This window comes from Perca fluviatilis, chromosome 24 (genome assembly GCF_010015445.1).
Source record: "Perca fluviatilis chromosome 24, GENO_Pfluv_1.0, whole genome shotgun sequence".
NCBI classification, from domain to species: domain Eukaryota; kingdom Metazoa; phylum Chordata; class Actinopteri; order Perciformes; family Percidae; genus Perca; species Perca fluviatilis.
In genome coordinates, this window is record NC_053135.1 from 6,547,238 (window position 1) to 6,568,022 (window position 20,785).

General features: G+C 45.4%; 1 protein-coding gene across 2 annotated transcripts in view; it reads right to left on the reverse strand.

Annotated features, from left to right (window-relative positions):
* Nucleotides 1-20,785, reverse strand: part of LOC120554588 (gamma-aminobutyric acid receptor subunit gamma-3-like) — a 145,655-nt gene that overhangs the window by 19,989 nt on the left and 104,881 nt on the right. The gene's annotated exons all lie outside the window — the stretch shown is intronic.

Genomic DNA, 20,785 nt, shown 5'->3' on the forward strand with positions numbered 1-20,785 from the left:
CGTCACCTGCCGATCGTTGAATCAAATAGGCTTTCACGGTAGCGTTGAGGGGAATTGGAAACAAGGAGGAAGGTGCCGACCGAGGTGGGAATACACACTCGCAGTGTAGTTTGCTGGGGCCGATAGATGAGACCGTGGGATATTAGGTGAGATTAGCGAAGCGTGGCAAGCAGGAACGTTTGTTTAACAATTGCTGCCTTTTTTTGTCCGTGATGTTCAGCGGGCAACTTGTTACTCACGGCGCGGGTGCGGCTGTTGGTGCGGGCCCGGTGGTGCGGTTGGACGGGGCCATTGGCGGGGAGGATGTGGTGCGCGCGTCCGACCGTGGGTTCCCGCTCCCGCGTCGCGGTCTCCCGCGCAGACTCCTGCGGAGACTCCTTTGTCTTTGGCCTCCGGAGTCTTCGGCCGCCGAGAGGCTTCGGCCGCCTCTCACGCACGCCTACTGAAATAGCTGCCGGGGCCGGGCAGGCCACGCCCCGTGCCCCGATCGCTCAACGGGACGCAGGTGCGGCGGGGGCGGGACCGACTCGGCATTGGCCCGACGCCAGCCGGTCGTTAACCGCACCGCTCCGCCCGCTCGCACCTGCGGCCTTGGTAAAAACCACACAATGACGGAACACAACACACACACAACCACATGATGTCAAACACCAGGGCTCCACACTAACTTGTTGTCTTGGTTGCACTGGTGCACCTAACTTTTTCCAAGTAGGTGCACCAGCACAAAATTTCCATGCACCCACATTTTTCACGATATACAAGCGATATATAGCTCTGTATTTGTTTACAAAGTGGGCTAAATGTTCAGTTTTAAGTCAAAGCCACTTTTCACAAGCTCTTTTATTAAAACAGATTACAATAACATGCAAAGACAGGGTTTTCTTTACCAGTTTGAAACTATACAGCTGCAACACATGTAAATGAAAGTTATCTACAATAAATAGCCTGAGAAAGCTCCTTCGTAAGCTTTCAACAACAATGACAGACTGATTAAAAGAGAAAGAGGATGCAGCCCTTTCCTATATGACAGGCATGAAAACGGGTCAGGGGTGAAAAAGGTGACAAGGATATTACCCCTCTAGGGGTGGTCCCGGAAGAAAATTTTGAATATTCCATATTTTAAAGCATCAATCTGATGCATTTTGAGATGCATTTTTTGCCAACCAACATTGTAATATTTCAATATGCACTCATTAAAGTTCATTTGACTGGCAAAACCGTTAAAGTCCTTCTGACATTACACGATAATAAAAGTCGATGTTTAAAGACTAAAAAGTTTCCGATACATTTGTACTTCTTCCAACCACGTCTTAAATAAAGAGTCAATGTGGATTTACGTATTGCAATAAGATCATAATCCTACAATGAATCATTGCGAAAACTAAAATTTACTACTTTGGCCAGGTCATCATCGAAAAAGCAAATTAGTACATTCAGGATTTCGTCCATGCTGATATTAGCTGCTTTATTTACAATTATTAAAAACGTGGCATTGTTTATCTTTTCGTATAGCTAGAAGTCTAAACTCTGGGACGAGGCCGTTATGTTTAAATACCGGCCATGCTGATTCCAAACAGACAGCTTTATCAAGGCAGTTTGGGCTTCAGATAGCTTTTACAAATCATGTTCCGCTACGAACGTGCACACACGTATTGTTTCTATCACGGTCGTCAGTAAAGGAACAGTCGCAGTCTTAACGGTGGCAGTCGTTGCCGGTAACGTACTCGTATTACAGAGTGCACGGACCGAAGCTTTGTGACTAGCATCTAATGACTAGCAAGCCCTGTCTTACCACTGCCGGCGTCTTCCTTGAACACGCGCTGCAGAAGGTTGGTGGAACTCGTTTCGTTGGTTGGTGGAAGTTCGATGATTGGTTAAATCCAGCGCATTAAAACAAATCCCATGTGGACTTTTCAATTTATTTATTTTTGTCACCTACTTTTGACAACGGTCAAGTACACTTACGCTCAAGGACATTAATGCAGGACTGGGAGTATTAACCTATTATTATACAGTCTATAATACAGCAACAAGGCGAGCAAGGGATGAATGGCTTCTTGGACTGAACATTTAATATTCACCTACTCAGCTAGGACAGCAACAAATAAACTGCTTGTTGCATTTACACTCATGCCTGCATGCATCCACGTGGACTCTTTGGAATTAAGGACACATGGACATTTTTTTGGACTTTGCACTCTTCCATTTTGTTAACTGTGTTCATTGAGGTATTTTCATTGATATTTCTTACACTTGAGATTTTAGAATTTTGATAATTGTGTTTATTGAGGAATTTACATTGACAGTTATTTGATTGTCTTTATGTAAATTCATATGTGCTAGCTATTTTGAACTGATGCCCTGATATTTTATGTTTATACTGTTCATTACAAGGGTTTGATCATATCCGCTAAGGGGTCTTCTTCCGACTTTAGACTTTAAACATTTTACTTAACGGTGTCAGACTCAGGTAACGAGAGGGAGGGAAAAGAGCAGATGGCCGGTTATCAGTATGAAGTCCAAGACGTACAGAGTGAGGCCCACACGGCGGAAGACCCATCAGAGAGACAATGTCTGAAGGAAACTAATGAAGCTAAGCGACAAAGTCTAACCGATCTCCAAGACGAGCTTAACAAGGATGATAACGCTCCCGAAGGTCCTAGACGCTCTGAACGCACACGCAATCCTACACTACCTAAAATGCGCGCGCTTCAATATGGCGAGGCCGAGAAAAGAGAGAACGAGCAGTGGAAACTCCGTACTCGCAAGGCGAGAGATCAACTAAAGACTTGTGTGCCGGAGAGCCAGCTCTGGCCTCTTATCGAAGAACTTAAGAAAGATAAAGAAGACATAATGAATATTGTGGTAGCAAATTTTATTTTAACCATTTGTTTAATGATATTAACCATTGGTTTGATTCTTTTATAACGCCACAAGATTTAGCTTCTTCATGTGTAGATTCAAAAGGCTCCAAGTGAAATAGTTGGCAACCGTGAACTATAGCCCAGTAGAGTCATTTAGTTCTACTACCCTGAACCTTCTCACATTGTTGTCTTTTGCTTAGATAGAAGTGGAGAAGGCCAATGACTGTTTACGACAGTGAGAACTACGTAGGTTTCTGCCTCCTGAGATAAACTGTTGTTTAGGCTAATGTTAGGAACAGAGAGCAGAGGGCAAGGTGAGACAATGGTTTGACTTTTCTTAACAGAGTTTCTTCACTATATGATGTTTGGATGTTTATACTTTAGGTTAGAAAGACATTTTCAGTTGTGCTGCGTGTACCTTTGAAACTGTGTTTTCTCCATTTCCAAATGTAAATAAATACTCAAAGACCAAACTTTGGTTTAATTCTCAGACAGTTGTTGTTCGTTTTGATTTTATCATGAATATCACTAACTTTGCTGCTTCAAGGAAAACTTCCACAACAATATCTATTATGAAATTCGAAATCTCGCCGCACCCTCCGCCGACATAAGAAGAAGAGTTGATACGTGTGAATCGGCGACCACGGAAATCACCAATATTGCCTACGACGGAGCTATACACGATGAAGGCGAGTTTAATGAGCAGAAGCAGAAGACACCGCCTTCACGAGCTGCTCCGCCGTGACCGCGCAAAGTCCGTCTACGGATCCGCTGCTTCTTTGATTAGCCGCAGCCGGTCCGACCGCTGCTCCGCGTCTTCGGCCACGACAGCAAAACGTGCAGATGCGGCAGCTGAACTAGCAGTGAAAGAAGCAAATTATCAGATGCTGCTAGAGGAAGAAACGCAAAAGGAATTGATAAGACAGTTAGAGGAACAGCAACATGGCGATCCCGTACAATTCATTGAACGGAAGGCAGCGTTTACCTCGCTCGTTGACCAAAGGGTAATCGCACCGGCTGAAAAACTGTACTACCTGAAAAAATATGTTGGTGGCCCAGCACGCCAGGTTTTAGATGGCACCTTCTACCGAAATGACAATGAAGCCCACCGAGACGTCGCTTTGGCCAGCCATTCGCCATCCAGAGAGCCTTCAGAGAGAAGCTCGTCAACTGGCCGACAATTTCATCAAAGGATGCTGAAGGACTCGGACGCTTCTCAGATTTTCCGAATGCCCGTCAAGACGCCGTGCCCCATGTTAAAGGTCTCGACGTATTAAATGACTGTGAAGAGAATCGGAAGCTCGTTCGCAAACTACCAGACTGGGCAGCTTCGCGCCGGAACCGACGAGTCGCACAAAGCCTAAACGAAAACCAAGAATTCCCAAGATTCACGTCAACCGAAGCCGAGATTGCCCGCGATCCAATTACGTCCTTTCGTGCTCTTCGTCCGCTAGACGCTAGCGCCGAGAAGAGAAACCTCAGAGACGCGAAGAAAAACAAGGCCACTCAAACAGTCACTGACAATGACAACCACAAGTCGGAACTGAGGAAGGTTAAGACTCCTTTGTCAAGATAACAGACGCCAGCTTCACGCGTGCTCCAAGTTCACCGAGATGGCGTCGGCGGTGTTGAGCGACGTAACTACGTAAAGGAGAAAAAACTCTGCTATGGATGCCTGAAACCCGGCCACGGCGTGAGAGAATGCGGTCGTCGTCTCTTCCGTGACCGCCGTAAGGGAAAGCATCCTACGGCCCTCCGTGACGACGACTGTAAAAGGGAAAGGTCTACGTCAGAACCAGAGACAAATCGAGGTGCTGCTGCAACGTCGCTCGGTGTAGCGGGCGAAGGCTCGTCCAACGCATCTATGGCGATACCAGTCTGGGTTTCATCTAAAAATGATCCAACTGCTGAGAAGCTTGTCTATGCGCTACTCGACACCCAAAGCGATACTACGTTCACTGACCGGGAAGCGAGCGACGGTCTTAATGCCGGTGAAAAAATATCCGGTGAAACTGAAGCCGACGACTACGAGTGGTAAGGATACAGTTCTCGCAAGCGAGAGTGTTTCTGGCCTTCGTGTTAGAGGATACAGTTCTGCAATTCAAGTCAATCTTCCAGTCGCCTACGCAAAAGACCGTATACCCGTTAACCGCTCTCACGTTCCCACGTTGCCGTGAGACGGCTAAACAGTGGAGTCATCTAGCACAAGTAGCGGAAGAAATCCAACCGCCGAAGGACCGCGTAGTAGGCCTTTTGATCGGCTACAACTGCTCAAGAGCTGTGGCGCCAAGGCAAGTCCTTCTAGGAGGAGATGAGGAACCCTATGCCATAAGGACGGATTTAGGATGGAGTATTGCGGGGCGCTCGTTACAAACCCGTGTTGAGTTGAGCGCACATCTGTGTCACGGAATCGCAGTTAAAGAGCTACCTCCAGTAACTCCTACGGATGTCATCCGCATTTTAAAGTCTGACTTCAAAGATGGCAGTGACGACGGCAAAACTGTGTCACAAGATGACATCGCATTCCTCAACGTACTGGATGAGGGCGTAAGGAAAAATATACATGGCCATTATGAAATGCATCTGCCCTTCAAAACCAGACCCAGCCTGCCTAACAACAAAGAAATTGCAACGGGATGAAAGGTATAAGGAGCATTATGTTGAGTTCATGGAGGTCATTGGAACGGGAGATGCTGAGCAGGTCGATGTGCAGACGGGGCACAGGCTGGGACGATCCTCTCACTGACGAGCTTCACCCAAAATGGGAACAGTGGAGAAGTGATCTAGCCCGTTTAGATAATGTCACTATATCCCGGACTTACTCACCTGCTGGATCGCTTCTCCGACGCCAGTATGAAGGGTTACGGTCAGCGTTCATACCTGCGACTCCAAAACGAGGAGGGAGACATTCGCCGTGCCTCAGTTGTAGGAAAATCACGTGTCTCCCCAACCAAGGTGACGACCGTCCCGAGATTAGAACTGACAGCTGCAGTTATTTCTGTAAAGATAAGCAACATGCTCAAGGAGGAATTGGGATGTATTGACGCCGAGGAGTTCTTCTGGACCGACTCTAAAGTCGTCTTGGGATGTATAAGAAACGAAGCGCGACGATTCCGCACGTTTGTGGCTAACCGCGTTCGGAAGATTCAGCTCAGCTCAGCCCCACAACGGTGGCGATATGTCCCAACCGACGAGAATCCTGCTGACCACGCTTCTCGGGGCTTGACTGCCAGAGAGCTTTTGTCTTCTACCTGGCTCACTGGGCCCAAGTTCTTATGGGACCAGGAAATAAGGCTGGCGTCAGATGAAGTACCAGAGTTAACAGTCGGAGATCCAGAGGTCAGGAGTGTTCTAGCGCTCGGTACAAAAACCGCAGAACGTGTGAGCCTCGTTGATCGCTTGTCCAAGTTCTCGTCTTGGTCACTGGCTACGCGAGCGATTGCGCGCCTTCTCGGGCGCATGAGCGAGAACGGATCAAACGGTCTCACCGCCGTAACAGAACGAGAAGAGGCGGAACATTGCCTAATCAAAGATCTGCAGAAAAATGCGTATCCCAGGAATTAACCGGGCGGTAGCATCCTACATTCGTCAATGCGTCACCTGTAGACGGCAACGCAAATCTACGGAAGAGCAAAAGATGGCCGACCTACCCCCTGAACGGTTGGAACCTTCACCCCCCTTCGCCTTCTGCGGCATGGACCGCTTCGGGCCATTCCTTACAAAACAAGAAAGGAGAACAAGAGATACGGCCTTCTTTTCACTTGTCTTAGCTCCCGTGCCATTCACATTGAGATGCTGGAAGACGTGTCGACAAATGCCCTCGTCAATGGCCTTCGATGTTTCATCGCCGTACGTGGTGCCGTTCGTCAGACCGTCTGGCTGTATTTCTTGCCGAGAAGCAGTGCAACTTCAGCATGAACGCACCTCATTCCGGCCACGCGGGAGGGGTGTGGGAAAGACAAATTAGGACAGTGAACGGGAACAAGGTATTGTGTGTTTGATTTGTTAAATGTTCATGTGCGGTAATATGGAGTTTAATCTATTCCACTGTGAAGTGTTTAAATACGTTATCTTTTTGTTATACGAAGTGATGCTAACATTAGCTTTTCGGCATTGTGAATACTGACAGAGGTAACGTCACGGAAATATTTTATGAATGGTCATAAAGTACGGTTAATGTGGCCTTCGGGTAATGCTTATATTTGTAAGAGCTAATTTTATGTTATTTATCAGTCCCGTAGCTCTTACGGTGTTTCATGAAGAAACGGAAGGTATATTTGTGTTCACAACAAGGCTGACGGCTGAACGTAAATAAAAGCTTCTGAAAACATCGGTACGCTTCACCATTGTCTGGCTGGGGGTTTGCTACACCGCTTCGTGAACGCGGTGTCAGCGTTTCTCATGACGGGGTGCTGGAAATATCCGCACAGCCGGGAGAGGCAGCAGCGAGCGAATATGTAGAAGATGGTGTAGTCCGTCCGTCGAAAAGCGCGAGCGACCGAGGATATCCGTGCAAAGAAGAATCCCTCTCCTCCGCAAAGTAAGTTGGCAGATCCTACAGAAGACGGTGTGACGGATCCAGGTACCGGTCTGCCGAGATCGCAGATTGCACCGGAGAAGATCACCTTGACTGAAGAGTCAGTAGATGCGACTCGGTCAGCGCACCGCGCTTCCAAGAAGAGATGCCCCGCATTTGAGATCGGCATCGCGTCGCCGTTACCTCCGCTTCGGGATCGGGCCCGCTCAGATGCTACGGTCAAACGTGCGATGGGCGCTTTGTCGTCGCGTTCGGGGGCCTACGTGTTGAGATGGCGGCACCGAGGTCAATCGGAACTCCGCTTCGGGAGAGCGGTCGGACGGGGGCTCCGGTCGAGGCAGGGACGGCATCCTCTGGAACGGCAGAATCGTTTTTAACGGCTTCGAGCGCCGCTGAAACACGACAAATGCGCCGGATGACGGCACGATGACTACGCAAATGAGACGGTTCAAAAATAACGACGACGTGCTCGAATTTCAGGCTCGGCGTGAGAATCGCCAAGTACAAAGCCCCCGATTTCAGTTCTGGCGTTTGGTGTTTTCAACGGAACTTGTGATCCTCCCGCTGATCCGATCCTTCGGGGAAGCCGACTTCAGCCTGTACCGTCAGTCGCCGGCTGAGTTAATACCGTACTTTTTTTTCCAACAATCATCCGCCTCAGAGACATGATGTACCTGAAACATAAACGCCCTCAGCTAGCCCAGGAGTTTCAGAGTGGAAAATTTGTTGTGCGCAAATCAAGCAGAGAGTTCTCTGCTTGGGAAGTGGGGGTGCAATAGGTTTGACTGAAGATCCGTCAGCCCTAAGAAGGCGGATGGTAGCTGGTCCCGAAGTCGGCCGCTTGGTTTTGCGGTACGATGCGGCGTCTGGAGTCAAAGGAGGTACGGAACGAACCGGCCGCCGCGAGCGGACCGAACGAGCTCGAGTGTTGTTTCTCGACAAAGTCGACGAGCTAACCGGTGTCGTGAAAGATGTGGGCAATCCTTTCGAGGAAGACGGCCGGGATCTGTTTTCACTAGACGCAAAGCATATTGCAAACCCAAGTGCAGCTGCGTTGATTCGTACGCGCTACGAGAGCGGCAAAACCCGTTTCCAGTGGTTCACGAAAGGATTTGAAGAAGAAGAACCCAAACTTTACGAGCCGATCGAGAACAACTGCGTGAACTTCTTCCGTCGGGAAAAAGGTGCTGAAGGAGGACTGCCAGCTCTTCTCCAAACTGTTTATCTCATGCCAGAGCAGAGAATGTGATCTGAAGGAGTTCTTTAGACGTGACAATCGGCCGTTCCCCGCTGCCCCGAGTGACGGTGGGAAGCTCCGCGGTGGACGGAAATCTCAGCTGGCCGCTACCGTCGAGACTGCGACTGCGCCTTTGCTGATCGACCGTGATACAAACAATACGTGTGTGCACGTTGATAGCGGAACGTGATTTGTAAAAGCTATCTGAAGCCCAAACTGCCTTGACAAAGCTGTCCGTTTGACCTCGGCGTGGCAGCTATTTAAAACGTAACGGCCTCGTCCCAGAGTTTAGACGTCTAGCTATACGACAATGCGACGTTTTTAATAAATGTAAATAAAGCGGCTAATATCAACATGAACTAAATCTTGAATGTACTAATTCGCTTTTTTGATGATGACCTGGGCAAAGTAGTACATTTTAGTTTTCGCAATGATTCGTTGTAGGATTATGATATTATTGCAATATGTAAATCCACATTGACTCTTTATTTAACATATGGTTGGAAGAAGTAAAAATTGATCCAAAACTTTTTAGTCTTTAAGAATTATGACTTTTATTATTGTGTAATGCCAGAAGGACTTTAACTGTTTTGCCAGTCAAATTAACTTTAATGAGTGCATATTGAAATATTACATTGTTGGTTGGCAAAAAATGCATCTCAAAATGCATCAGATTGATGCTTTAAAATACGGAATATTTAAAATTTTCTTCCGGGACCCCCCTAGAGGGGTAATATCCTTCTCACCTTTTTTACCCCCGACCCGTTTTCGTGCCTGAGGTAAACCGTCGAAGGTTCGACGAGCCCTATAAATTGGCTAATTGAGAGACTCGTAAAAAGCTTTTGATCTACAACTGGTCGGAAAGTTGAGTACGTTGGATGAAATAAAACCGTAAAAAGCTCTTGGTTAGAAAAATTTGAATTCATTAGAGGAATCGCATTCGGTCGGTTGGTTGGTTGGTTGGTTGGTAGGTAGATACTGTAAAAAGCCAATGGTTGTGAATTCAATGCAATGACAGAAAACGTTTTACCTTTCAATACGGAGGCAGATTTTGAAGTATATTGTGAAGAGAATAAAATTACCAAAGCGCTGTTTGATTTTGAGGTATACTGTGAAGAGGATAAAATGAATAAAGCGCAGCTTGAAGTAAAAACTATTACTAGTGAGGGTTCATTGTGGAAAGTGTCAAAACAGACAGGGGACAATACTTTAGGAAAAGAGTGAAACAGTAACAGGTAGTGGTGACAAAGTGAGTTAAGAGCTAGACTCCAATTTTGAGAGCAACGTACAGCAGGACAACAGACAGACTGACGTTACACAGTCAAATTGACACTTTGAAAAGCAGAGAAAATTGTTCGTTGAAAATAATACATATACACACACACACACACACATATATATATATATATATATTATATTTTGGAAGAACTGAAAGCTTTTCTGTTGGTGAAACTGGGGAAGAAAGCACGGGGGGGGGAGTCAAAGTCAACCCTCAAACTGAGTTAAAAGCCAAAGAAAAGAAATGAGTTTTGAGACGAGATTTAAAAACGGCAAGAGACTCAGTCGGTCCGATGTGCAAAGGCAGCTCGTTCCAGAGTCTCGGAGCTGCCGCGGCACGGTCGCCTCCGGATTTACGTTTAGTCTCGGGGACGACCGGTAGTGCCCGGTCAGCCGACCGGAGCGAACGACAGGGGGCGTGGGGCGCGAGCGGATTAGACAGGTACTGGGGGGCTGGGCCATGCAGACATTTAAAAACAAATAACAGAATTTTCAAATCTGTGCCAAAGTGCACAGGGAGCCAGTGGAGCGATTGGAGGATGGGCGCAATATGGTCAAATTTTCTAGTTGGTTCCAGTTAAAAGACGAGCAGCTGCATTTTGGACTAGCTGCAATCGTGCCGTATTACATTTGCTAATACCGGTGTAAAGTGCATTGCGATAATCCAAACGAGTGGTGATAAAAGCATGGATTAAAATTTCAAAATCGTGTCGAGATAGAACCGGTTTTACTTTGGCTAGTTGCCTCAGCTGGAAGAAACCGGTCTTCGTCGCTGCACCGATCTGCGCGTCAAGTTTTAAACGACCGTCCGACTCGACACCCAGGTTTGTAACCACCAGAGGTGGAAAAAGTACTCCAATATTGTACTCGAGTAAAAATACCTATCTGAAAAATGACTCAAGTAAAAGTAACAAGTAGTTCATTTAAAATGTACTTGAAGTAAAAGTTACGGGGGGAAGGGATCTCTCCCATGTAGTGAAAATAGGACAAGCGGTCATAAATCCCAAACTATTTTGTTTTTAAATAAAGACAAATCTATACAAAGGTATAAACATCTATACAAATGTATACACGTGTAATAACGCAACACGTGTCACACGTGTCATTTAAGACCCTTAGAAAGGTATAATGTGCAATTTTAGTTCAGACCGTCCCATAAAATAAATGACACTGTGCTACGATGTAAAGTATTAGTGTAAATGTGCTGTCCCCTCAAAATAACTCAACGCACGGCCGTTAACGTCTACACCGCTGGCAACAAAAGTGAGTACACCCCTATGTTAAATTCCCACAGAGGCAGGCAGATTTTTATTTGTAAAGGCCAGTTATTTCATGGATCCGGGACACTGTGCGTCCTGATAAAGTTCCCTTGGCTTTTGGAATTAAAATAGCCCCCCATCGTCACATACCCTTCGCCGTACCTAGAGATTGGCATGGGGTACTTTCCATAAAATCATCTCTCCGTGCAAATCAAACCAGCTATTAGGCTAACTGACCATGCCAATCTCTAGGTATGTGATGATGTGGGGGGGCTATTTTAATTCCAAAGGCCAAGGGAACTTCATCAGAATCCTCTATGGGAATTTAACATAGGGGTTTACTGACTTTTGTTGACAGCGGTTTAGACGTTAATGGCTGCGTGTCGAGTTATTTTGAGTGGACCGCACATTTACGCCGTTGTACAAGCTGTACGCTTAATACTTTACATAGCAGCAAAGTGTCGTTTCTTCAGTGTTGTCCCATTAAAAGATATAATGAACTCACTGAAAATAAATTTTGCGAATACTTAAATGACCAGATTTCTCTGTACTTTGAAATAAATGACAACCCTGATACCTCTCCCTCCATCCTCTGGGAAGCATTCAAGGCTTACGTAAGAGGCTGCATCATCTCGTTCGAAGCTTCTAGGCGAAAAGAAAATAAGACCAAATTAAAAGAATTAGAAAATCAAATAAAATTACTTGACATAGACAATGCACAGTTCCCCTCTATTATATTGCACGTGAAAATAGCAACACTTAAATATGAATATAACAAAATTATCTCTGCAAAACTAAGTAAAGCATTCCTCTATACTAGGCAAAGATATTTTGAATTTGGTGACAAACCACACAAATTACTAGCTAGACAACTCAGAAAAATGGATAATGACAGAACGATACGCAAGATAAAAGCCACTTCAGACTCTGTAACTATTAATGCATTTTTAGACAAATGTGAGCTTCCCAGACTGAGTGAGGAAGGCTGTGATTCTTTGAATTCTGACCTCACAAATGCAGAGGTTCGGAGCGCCATTGCCTCCCTAAAGAGTAATAAGGACGCCTGGTCCTGATGGACTTCCGGGAGAATTATACAAAACATTTAGTGAAAACCTATCCCCTTACCTGTTGAAATTATATGAACGTGCCCAGATACAGGGTAACTTACCCCCCACCCTAACTGAGGCTGTGATCACATTCATTCACAAAAAAGGGAAGGACTCACAGGAAGTAGGCGCTTATCGTCCCATCTCCCTCCTTAATGTCGATGGGAAATTATTTGCTAAGTTACTGGCCAACAGGCTGAATCCTCTATTGGGAAAGCTAGTTCATATGGACCAGACAGGTTTCATACCAAATAGGATTGCTACTTTCAATCTTAGACGTCTCTTCAATATTATATATACAAAGAGAGGTCCACCTACTGATCTTGTCGTACTTGCACTTGATGCCGAGAAGGCATTTGACCAGATTGAGTGGTGTTACTTATTTGAAGTTCTTAATAGGTTCAATTTCGGAAATAAGTTCCCGTCGCTAATTAAACTCATTTATAAGAATCCCACGGCTCAAATCCTAACAAACCGGACAATATCCTCCCCGTTTAGGTTACGCAGAGGGACAAGGCAGGGATTTCCACTATCCCCTTTAATTTTTGCTCTGGCTATCGAGCCACTAGCCCAATGTGTGTGTGTGTGTGTGTGTGTGTGTGTGTGTGTGTGTGTGTGTGTGTATATATATATATATATATATATATATATATATATAAAAATGATACTCCACCAAAGACACAAATAATAAGATATTATACGCAGATGACATCCTTTTACATACAACGCAGCCTCTAATCACTATCCCAAATCTTTTGGACAAGATCAACCCGTTTGGGACTTTCTCGGGTTATCGGATCAATTGGACTAAAAGCGTTTTAATGCCGGTCCGTATGAGTGACTTAACACACCTGGATCACTTTCCATTCACAGTCTCTCCAGACAAATTTACCTATTTGGGGATAGAAGTGACAAAGCAGTACTCCTCTCTATTCCAGGCAAACTTCCCCCCTCTAATAGAGCGATTACAGACTAGAATATCATTCTGGGACACGCTCCCAATTTCCTTAAAGGTCCCATGACATGGTGCTCTTTGGATGCTTTTATACAGACCTTAGTTGTCCCCTAATACTGTATCTGAAGTCTCTTTCCCGAAATTCAGCTTTGGTGCAGAACTACAGCCACTAGAGCCAGTCCTACAATGAGCTTTCCTTAGTATGTGCCATTTCTGTGTCTGAAGCTATTGAGGAGGAGAGTGGGAGTGGCAAGGTGGAGAGTGGGGGTGTGGCCTTGACCAACTGCCACTTTTCTCGTTTGAAAGCCATGATGTCTCTCTCTCGTGGGTTGGCCAAATTCTCTGGGCGGGCAAAGCAGAGAAAGGGGAGGTAACCATGGGACCTTTAATTGGGAGAATTAATGCTATTAAGATGATTTTCCTCCCGCAATTGTTATATTTATTTCAAAACATCCCAATTCTTCTAAAAAAATCCTTTTTTAAGCACCTCGATTCTCTAATAGTTCCTTTTCTGTGGGGAAACAAGGTTCACAGAATAGGCAAAAAACATCTCTGTAGGCCAAAGCCAAAGGGGGGGAATTAGCACTCCCAGACTTTTTGCTATATTACTGGGCCTGGGCGATTAAGATGTTTACCTTTTGGTTAGACACATCAATACCAATGTCTGATTGGCTAATGCTGGAGCGGGAGGACTGCCTCCCGTATTCTATGGCCGCGGTCCTATTGGCTCCGGCTGTGGTTAATAAGTCCCTGTGTAACAATAATCCCATCATACATAGCATGACCCGTACCTGGAAACAAATCAAGACCGCCTTTAATCTTAAACCAATCTCTCTTTTGTTACCCATCGCTAAGAACCCCACATTTGCCCCCTCCAGTCTGGATGGAGCCTTTTCTACGTGGAGTGAGAGGGGTATCCGATGTAATGGTGACTTATACGTGGGAGGTGTCTTTGCTTCATTTAAACAACTACAGAGGAAGTATGAGCTGGGGAATAACTTCTTCCGTTACCTACAAGTTAGGGACTACGTTCGGAAATACTTGAGAGAATTTGAGACTGAATCACAATCGAAAATAGACGATTGTCTGAAACTGTCTCCTAACGAAAGTAAATTGATGTCCCGCATCTATAATGATCTCTTATTGATAAGTTCCCCATCGACTGAAAATTATAAACTTAACCCTTGTGTGGTCCTTCGGGTCCCAGTGACCCGAAGGACAACACAAGGATTATGTACTTCCCTTTACTTTGTTGAGAATTGCTCTCTAAACCCTGTTTCTTGTAAAGTAAGTAAGTAAAGTTTATTTCTAGAACGCATTTAAACACAGTTTAAGCTGACCAAAATGCTGTACAAACAAGAACTAAGGTGCTGTATTAACCCTTGTTTAGAGAGCAATTCTCAACAAAGTAAAGGGAAGTACATAATCCTTGTGTTGTCCTTCGGGTCACTGGGACCCGAAGGACAACACAAGGGTTAAGTGGGAAGAGGAACTTGGTGTATCCGTCCCAGATGATTTATGGAAAGAGAGTCTTGAAAACATACATCATTGTTCAGATAACGCAAGACACTGTCTTGTCCAATTTAAAATTATACATAGGCTTCATTACTCAAAGGAGAAACTACATAACATACACCCAGAGGTGTCACCTAGGTGTGATAAGTGCCACTCTGCCGTAGCAACACTTCTCCATAGTTTCGCTCTATGCCCAAGGGTCCAATTGTTCTGGATCGATATATGTAACATCATGTCTGAGGTCATAAATGCTTCAATCAAACCTGAGCCTCTGTTAATCATTCTTGGAATATCGGAGACCTTCGGGAAACAGAGTGTGGCACGACGGCGTTTTCTCTCTTATTGTTTAATAATAGCAAAGAAACTAATCATCTTATGGAAGTGCACAACTGTACCTACCTCTAAGATGTGGTTAGAGGATTTAATTAACACACTTCATTTGGAAAGGATAAGGTATACGCTGAAAGACGGGCTCAAATTATTCCATAAAACATGGAAACCCTTCATATCATACCTCAAAACTACAAATCCAGTATAATAGTCCACATCCTAGCACACGATATATGACAACTGTTTTGGTTTTAGAGTGAAGGTCTCTGCGAGGGAGGGTGGATGGGGTCGAGATACATGGGGAGGGGTTAATCGGGCGAACAGGGGGTCGAGATAGTGCGGTGAATCGTGGTCAGCCTGGTGGTGTTCTTTCAATCATTTTGTGTTGTTACTACTTGTCTTGCTTTGCTTGGTCTTGTTGTATCACTAAGTTTACAGCTTATTTGGTTTCTGAATTAGTTATATAAAAAAAGACTGACTGTATAAATGGAATGTATGTTAAATCGTATGCTTTAATAAAAAGATGTTTGAAAAAAAAAAAAAAAAAAAGATATAATGAAATATTTACTAAAATGTGAGGGGTGTACTCACTTTTGTGAGATACTGTAAGTAGCCCATGTGAGCTAATTAGATGTATGTGAATTAATTTAGCCAGTCTCCTACATACCTTGTCCTGGCAGGAGTGGGCAATTCATTTTCCCGAGGGGCCACGTGAGAAACGGGGACTGTTTCTGCTCAATATTAATTTAATGTCAGGCGACACGTTCTCAAACGTCTCTTTTTTTCTCTGGGCATATTAGCGCAGCAGAGTCCACCAAACACTCTCTAATAAACTCCCATTCAAAAAATGTCTTTACCGTTTTGGCCGTTTTGCAGTTTGTCACAAAGCTGGTCCTGACCGCTGCATACCTGGATGCTTTTGCAGCTGAACTAGCAAAGCTTCAGATGTCGGTGCGCACTCTGCATCAGTCGAGTCATTTTTGAGGGATAACTGCTCATTTGCGTCCGCTAACGTCTCCCGCTCAGTTCGCCGACACGTCCAGGTCCGTAAGCAGTTACGCGCCAACCAGACTGATACATCCGTGGGTCCGACACGTTGCAGTTCTTCTTCTACTTCTTTTTAATTGCGACTTGCGACCAGAGAAGGAGAAGCTGCATACGTTCGCGCAAAATAAAGACTGCTGGTGCATTCGGGTTGCATTACGGTCTATGGGCTGTGTATTATCTATCCCCATTTAGTTGTTTTGTGTTTTTAAAGTATTTATAAAATATCTGGTTATGTCAGAAGTAATTATTCCACTCATTTTTGAAACAATGCAATTACCCGTTTCAGCTACCAGGGGGGGCAGTGCTCCCCCTGCCCCCCCGCAAACTCAGCGCATGTCCCAGACAAATGACACCCTCCAACCAGAGGGAGGACCAACAGAACTAACCACAGAAAACAAAGAAAAAGACATCCAAGAAGAGGCCGGACCGTATGAACATTCAGAATGGCAGAGAAAAGGAGCGTGCGAGGATAAAGACGGCATTTGGAGGCCACACACTGGACACGCAGTGGCTCCGGCAAAGCTATGTCGACTATTGTTCCCGACCGTGCGCGGCCCCACCCGTGAGGGAACCAGAAGAACCCTGACAAACATGAAAAAACTACGGTGGCACCCATGGATGTCAGACATCGTCGCCAACTGTGTGGAAGAATGTGACGCATGCAACAAACGCAATAACAAGAAACCGTTCGAGGCACCAGCAGGAAAATTCCCTGTGCCTACAGCCCCATTTCAAGACATCACCATAGATTTCACAGATATGGGGCCAGAGAACAGAGTAGGGGGAAAAAGCTATCTCCTCGTAATGGTAGACAGATTCACAAAATGGGTTGAAGCGATACCAAGTAAAGATGAAACGGCACAGACAGTTGTAAAATGGCTGAAAAATTAACTAGTACCCAGATATGGCGTACCACGCACAATCAGATCAGACAATGGATCTCATTTTGCTAACAAACATCTACAGAAAGTAGAAGAGGCATTAGGGATCGTACACAGATATGGGTCAGTTTATCGTCCACAATCGCAGGGATTAGTGGAGAGGGCCAACCAGACACTGAAAAGAACAATCGCTAAAGCGTGTGAAGGTACATTACTAACATGGGTAGAAGCGCTGCAGTTAGCTCTTACAGGGTACCCCCAGGATCCTCCAACTTAAATTCAAGGCTTTTTAAGACCTTTTCAATACCATTTCAAATAAACAATCCAACTTCCCACCCCCCCCCCAAGCAGAAATATGCAGGAAAAAAAGTAACTAACAAGAAAAAAAAAAAAAAAATAATTTGTAACTCTACAACACAGTTTTTCTACTTTCAATACACGATCTGAGTAAGTCTTCCACCTCTGTATCACCAACAACAGTGCGTGCATGAATACCTGCAGCTGTGTTTAACACTGAAAACACACAGCTCAGTTCAGCGTTTACTCAGGGATCTTAAGTTTTAAGGACAGGCAAGCACACACTGGAGCACACACTGGATTCCTGTCAGTTTCATAGTGAGAGCGGCGCGAAACATTATTGGCGGGCGCTATTAAATGTATATTTATTAATGAATTGAATTAATTAAATATATTATAGTTTTTCCGCGTGAGAAATACAATGTGTGGTGGGACTGCGTGACAAAAGACCGAAATGGGTGACTGTCACGCTCAATGTGTGACACTTGAGAGCCCTGGTTTACTTGCAGCTCCGCTACAGTAGCAGCAAACCTTTAACGTTACCTGTAGTCACATGGTCTCTAAACAGTCCGCTCACCGTGAAGTCCTGCACGGATCAACAGATGTTAGAGCGCGGCGGCTGCTCGCTCCGTTTGTTCTAGCAGATTAATTGAGCCGCTCGGTGTTTGGCTAGCTAATAAGCCGTTAGCCTGTTACCTTGAGCTTTGTCTGAAGGCGCTGAGTGGCCAGCCAGGCTCGACACACCCGAAACATTCCGCACATCCGCCGCTCAGTTTAACCGCTAACCCCCCCCCCCCGTACCAGTCAGAGAGGCGTGTTTACTTTGTGTCTCGGTCCTCCGGTGCGTCCAGAGACGGGGTCCGGTCAGTTTTTAAAATAGCCTACATCAGTAACAGTTCATTTTGTTACGGTATGAACTTAATCCTAGGAAAGGCGAAAAATATAAGACCTTTGTAACGAAATCCAAGACTTTGTATACCAAATTCAAGGCTTTTAAGGCCTTAATTTGAGATTATCAAATTTAAGACTTTTTCAATGCTTTTAAGACCCCGCGGGTACCCTGTCTTATGTCCACGCGCAGTTCCCCAGGATCCGACACGCACTTATCTCCTCGTGAGTTACTGACTGGAAGAAAAATGCCAGGCCCACCCAGGGATGGAGGTCATATGCCATCCCCGGATGTGTGTAAACAAGAATATGATGACTACGTGAAGGCATTGACCAGTCTTTCTTCAGTTTTATCTGAAGAGGTCGCCAGAGCGCAGACCCCGGGAGAAGAGGAGCCCCGGAGCAGTGTCAAGGTAGGTGACTGGGTGCGAGTGAAAGTCCGCAAGAGAAAGTGGACCGAGCCCAGGTGGCTTGGAACGTACGAAGTGAGGGAGGTCACCTCACACTCTGTCCAAGTAAAAGGCAAGGCAGGAGCTGCTTGGCACCACCTGACACATTGTGCCCCAGCACCTACACCAACTTAGGCAATCAGGCCAAGGGAGTGAACCCAGACCAAAATGCTACTATGGATGCACATGGAAGGTCTGGATAGGTATGCTAACATCTACAGCCATGCTCGTTATGTTGTTATTTTGGTTCATAGATACCAAATATGACAGAGGAAGAAGGGAGGTTCAGGTGACTAGAACAAAGGGACAGATCACATTGTCATTTATTAGGGGAAACACAGGCACAGCCCTATTAGACCTAGGCGACATAGTGCCGTGCACCACCAAAGACGGGAGAGAGGAAGTCCGATGCACATGCGTCACGACCAACTCAGACAAGTAACGGGGTCTATTGGTCCATTATATATATGTCAATGGAAGTAACGAGGGAGTGGAACTTCTTCCTATAGACCCTTTGCAAAAACGTGACCATGACCATATGATGACGCCATGACGGACGGCAGAATCACCGGAAGCACAAGCTAAACAGTGTAGTAGACGAGCGGAAAGTTTCATTAGTTTCAAATAAATACTACTACTACTACTACTACTACTACTACTACTACTACTACCTTCTTCTTCATGGCTTCTTCAGACATTGTTTAAATTCACCTACCCTGGTACCCGTCGATCCTGCCGGTAGCTAGCTTGCCCCGCTAGCCGTTAGCCGCCGTCCGGTGAGTGTATTCAGACAGGTTTCTGTGATAATCATCCCAATAACAATCCATGGAGCGGTGGTGTTGTGTCTATGTCTTCCAGTTACTGAAGGCTAGCTTTAGCTTGCGCTTGGAGCAGCAAGTTAATCTGCCCGTTGCCCCTCTGTCGGTCTCATTCTTTCCAACTCTTGTGAGGCTAGTTCTTCGTCTGTATACTCGGATTCGAATAAATAAGGACGACCATCATCTCAAAAGGCTCTTCCGTGTGTTGTATATCTGCTATGTTCTCCATAGTTACGTTACTCCAAGCTTCTTCCCTTGTAAACAAATCTGCCCTTCGCTTTTCACACACTACGCTCCGATCTGCACACTACGGTTTACCTTTTCCTGCTACAACTAGCAGCTAGCAGCTACAACCGCACTACTGTTTTTTTGGGGGGGGGAATACACTTCAAGACGTGACACGACCTGTCCTCTGCCACACCACCATGGATTGTTATTGGGATGATTATCACAGAAGCCTGTCTGAATACACTCACAGGACTGCAGCTAGCAGCTAACGGCTATCAGCTAGCATGGAAAGCTAGCTACAGGCACGTACCGTTGTTCACTGGCTGAGCCGATGCAACTTTCTAATGAATGCCTGAACGCATCCCAGCTCTGGGAAATAGTTCATCACACGTTAATCCATGCAGTAAATCACGGATTGTCTATGATCAGTATTAACCACACATAATGTAACATCTAGCCATCGTCTTATCTGTGATTATATTCGCTGGTGACCGGTGCATATTTCGACAGCTAGCTGGTCAGCTAACCGGGGTAGGAGCTCCGCAGACCCGCATTTAATTCAGTTGTTTGGCCTTTTTGAAGCTAGTTTCCGTGCCGTGTCATCTTTAATTTAAGCAATATCTTTTGTATGTGTGTTATGTTAAATGATTAAGGGAACGGGTTACTTTTTGGGATATGTAGGTCTGTGAATAACCGATGATAGTCATGTGGGACCTGTTAGCAGGAACAGCTGGTTAGCACGGCAGCTAGCTGGGTGAGGAAGTTTTATTATTATTATTTAACAGTCATTTAAAACAGAAAGGCAATACATACACATGCTTGTGTTGGTGAGGATTACTCTGCAGATTGTGTATGTGAGAACACGAATAGCGAACACACTCGTTTGACTTGCCGTCCGTCTACAGAATAGCTCTTCCGCCGTCCGTCATGGCGTTCATAATTCGCGGGAGTAGAGTGTGACGTCACGTGCAAAAGGTCTAGATTAGAAATTCTTTGGTGGCCCTATCCACAAGTTTCCTACGTTCCATGATGCTTTGCGTCAAAAGTGGGCGCAACTTCTGCTTCGATAGACGTAAGGGAACGAGCGGAAATTGTT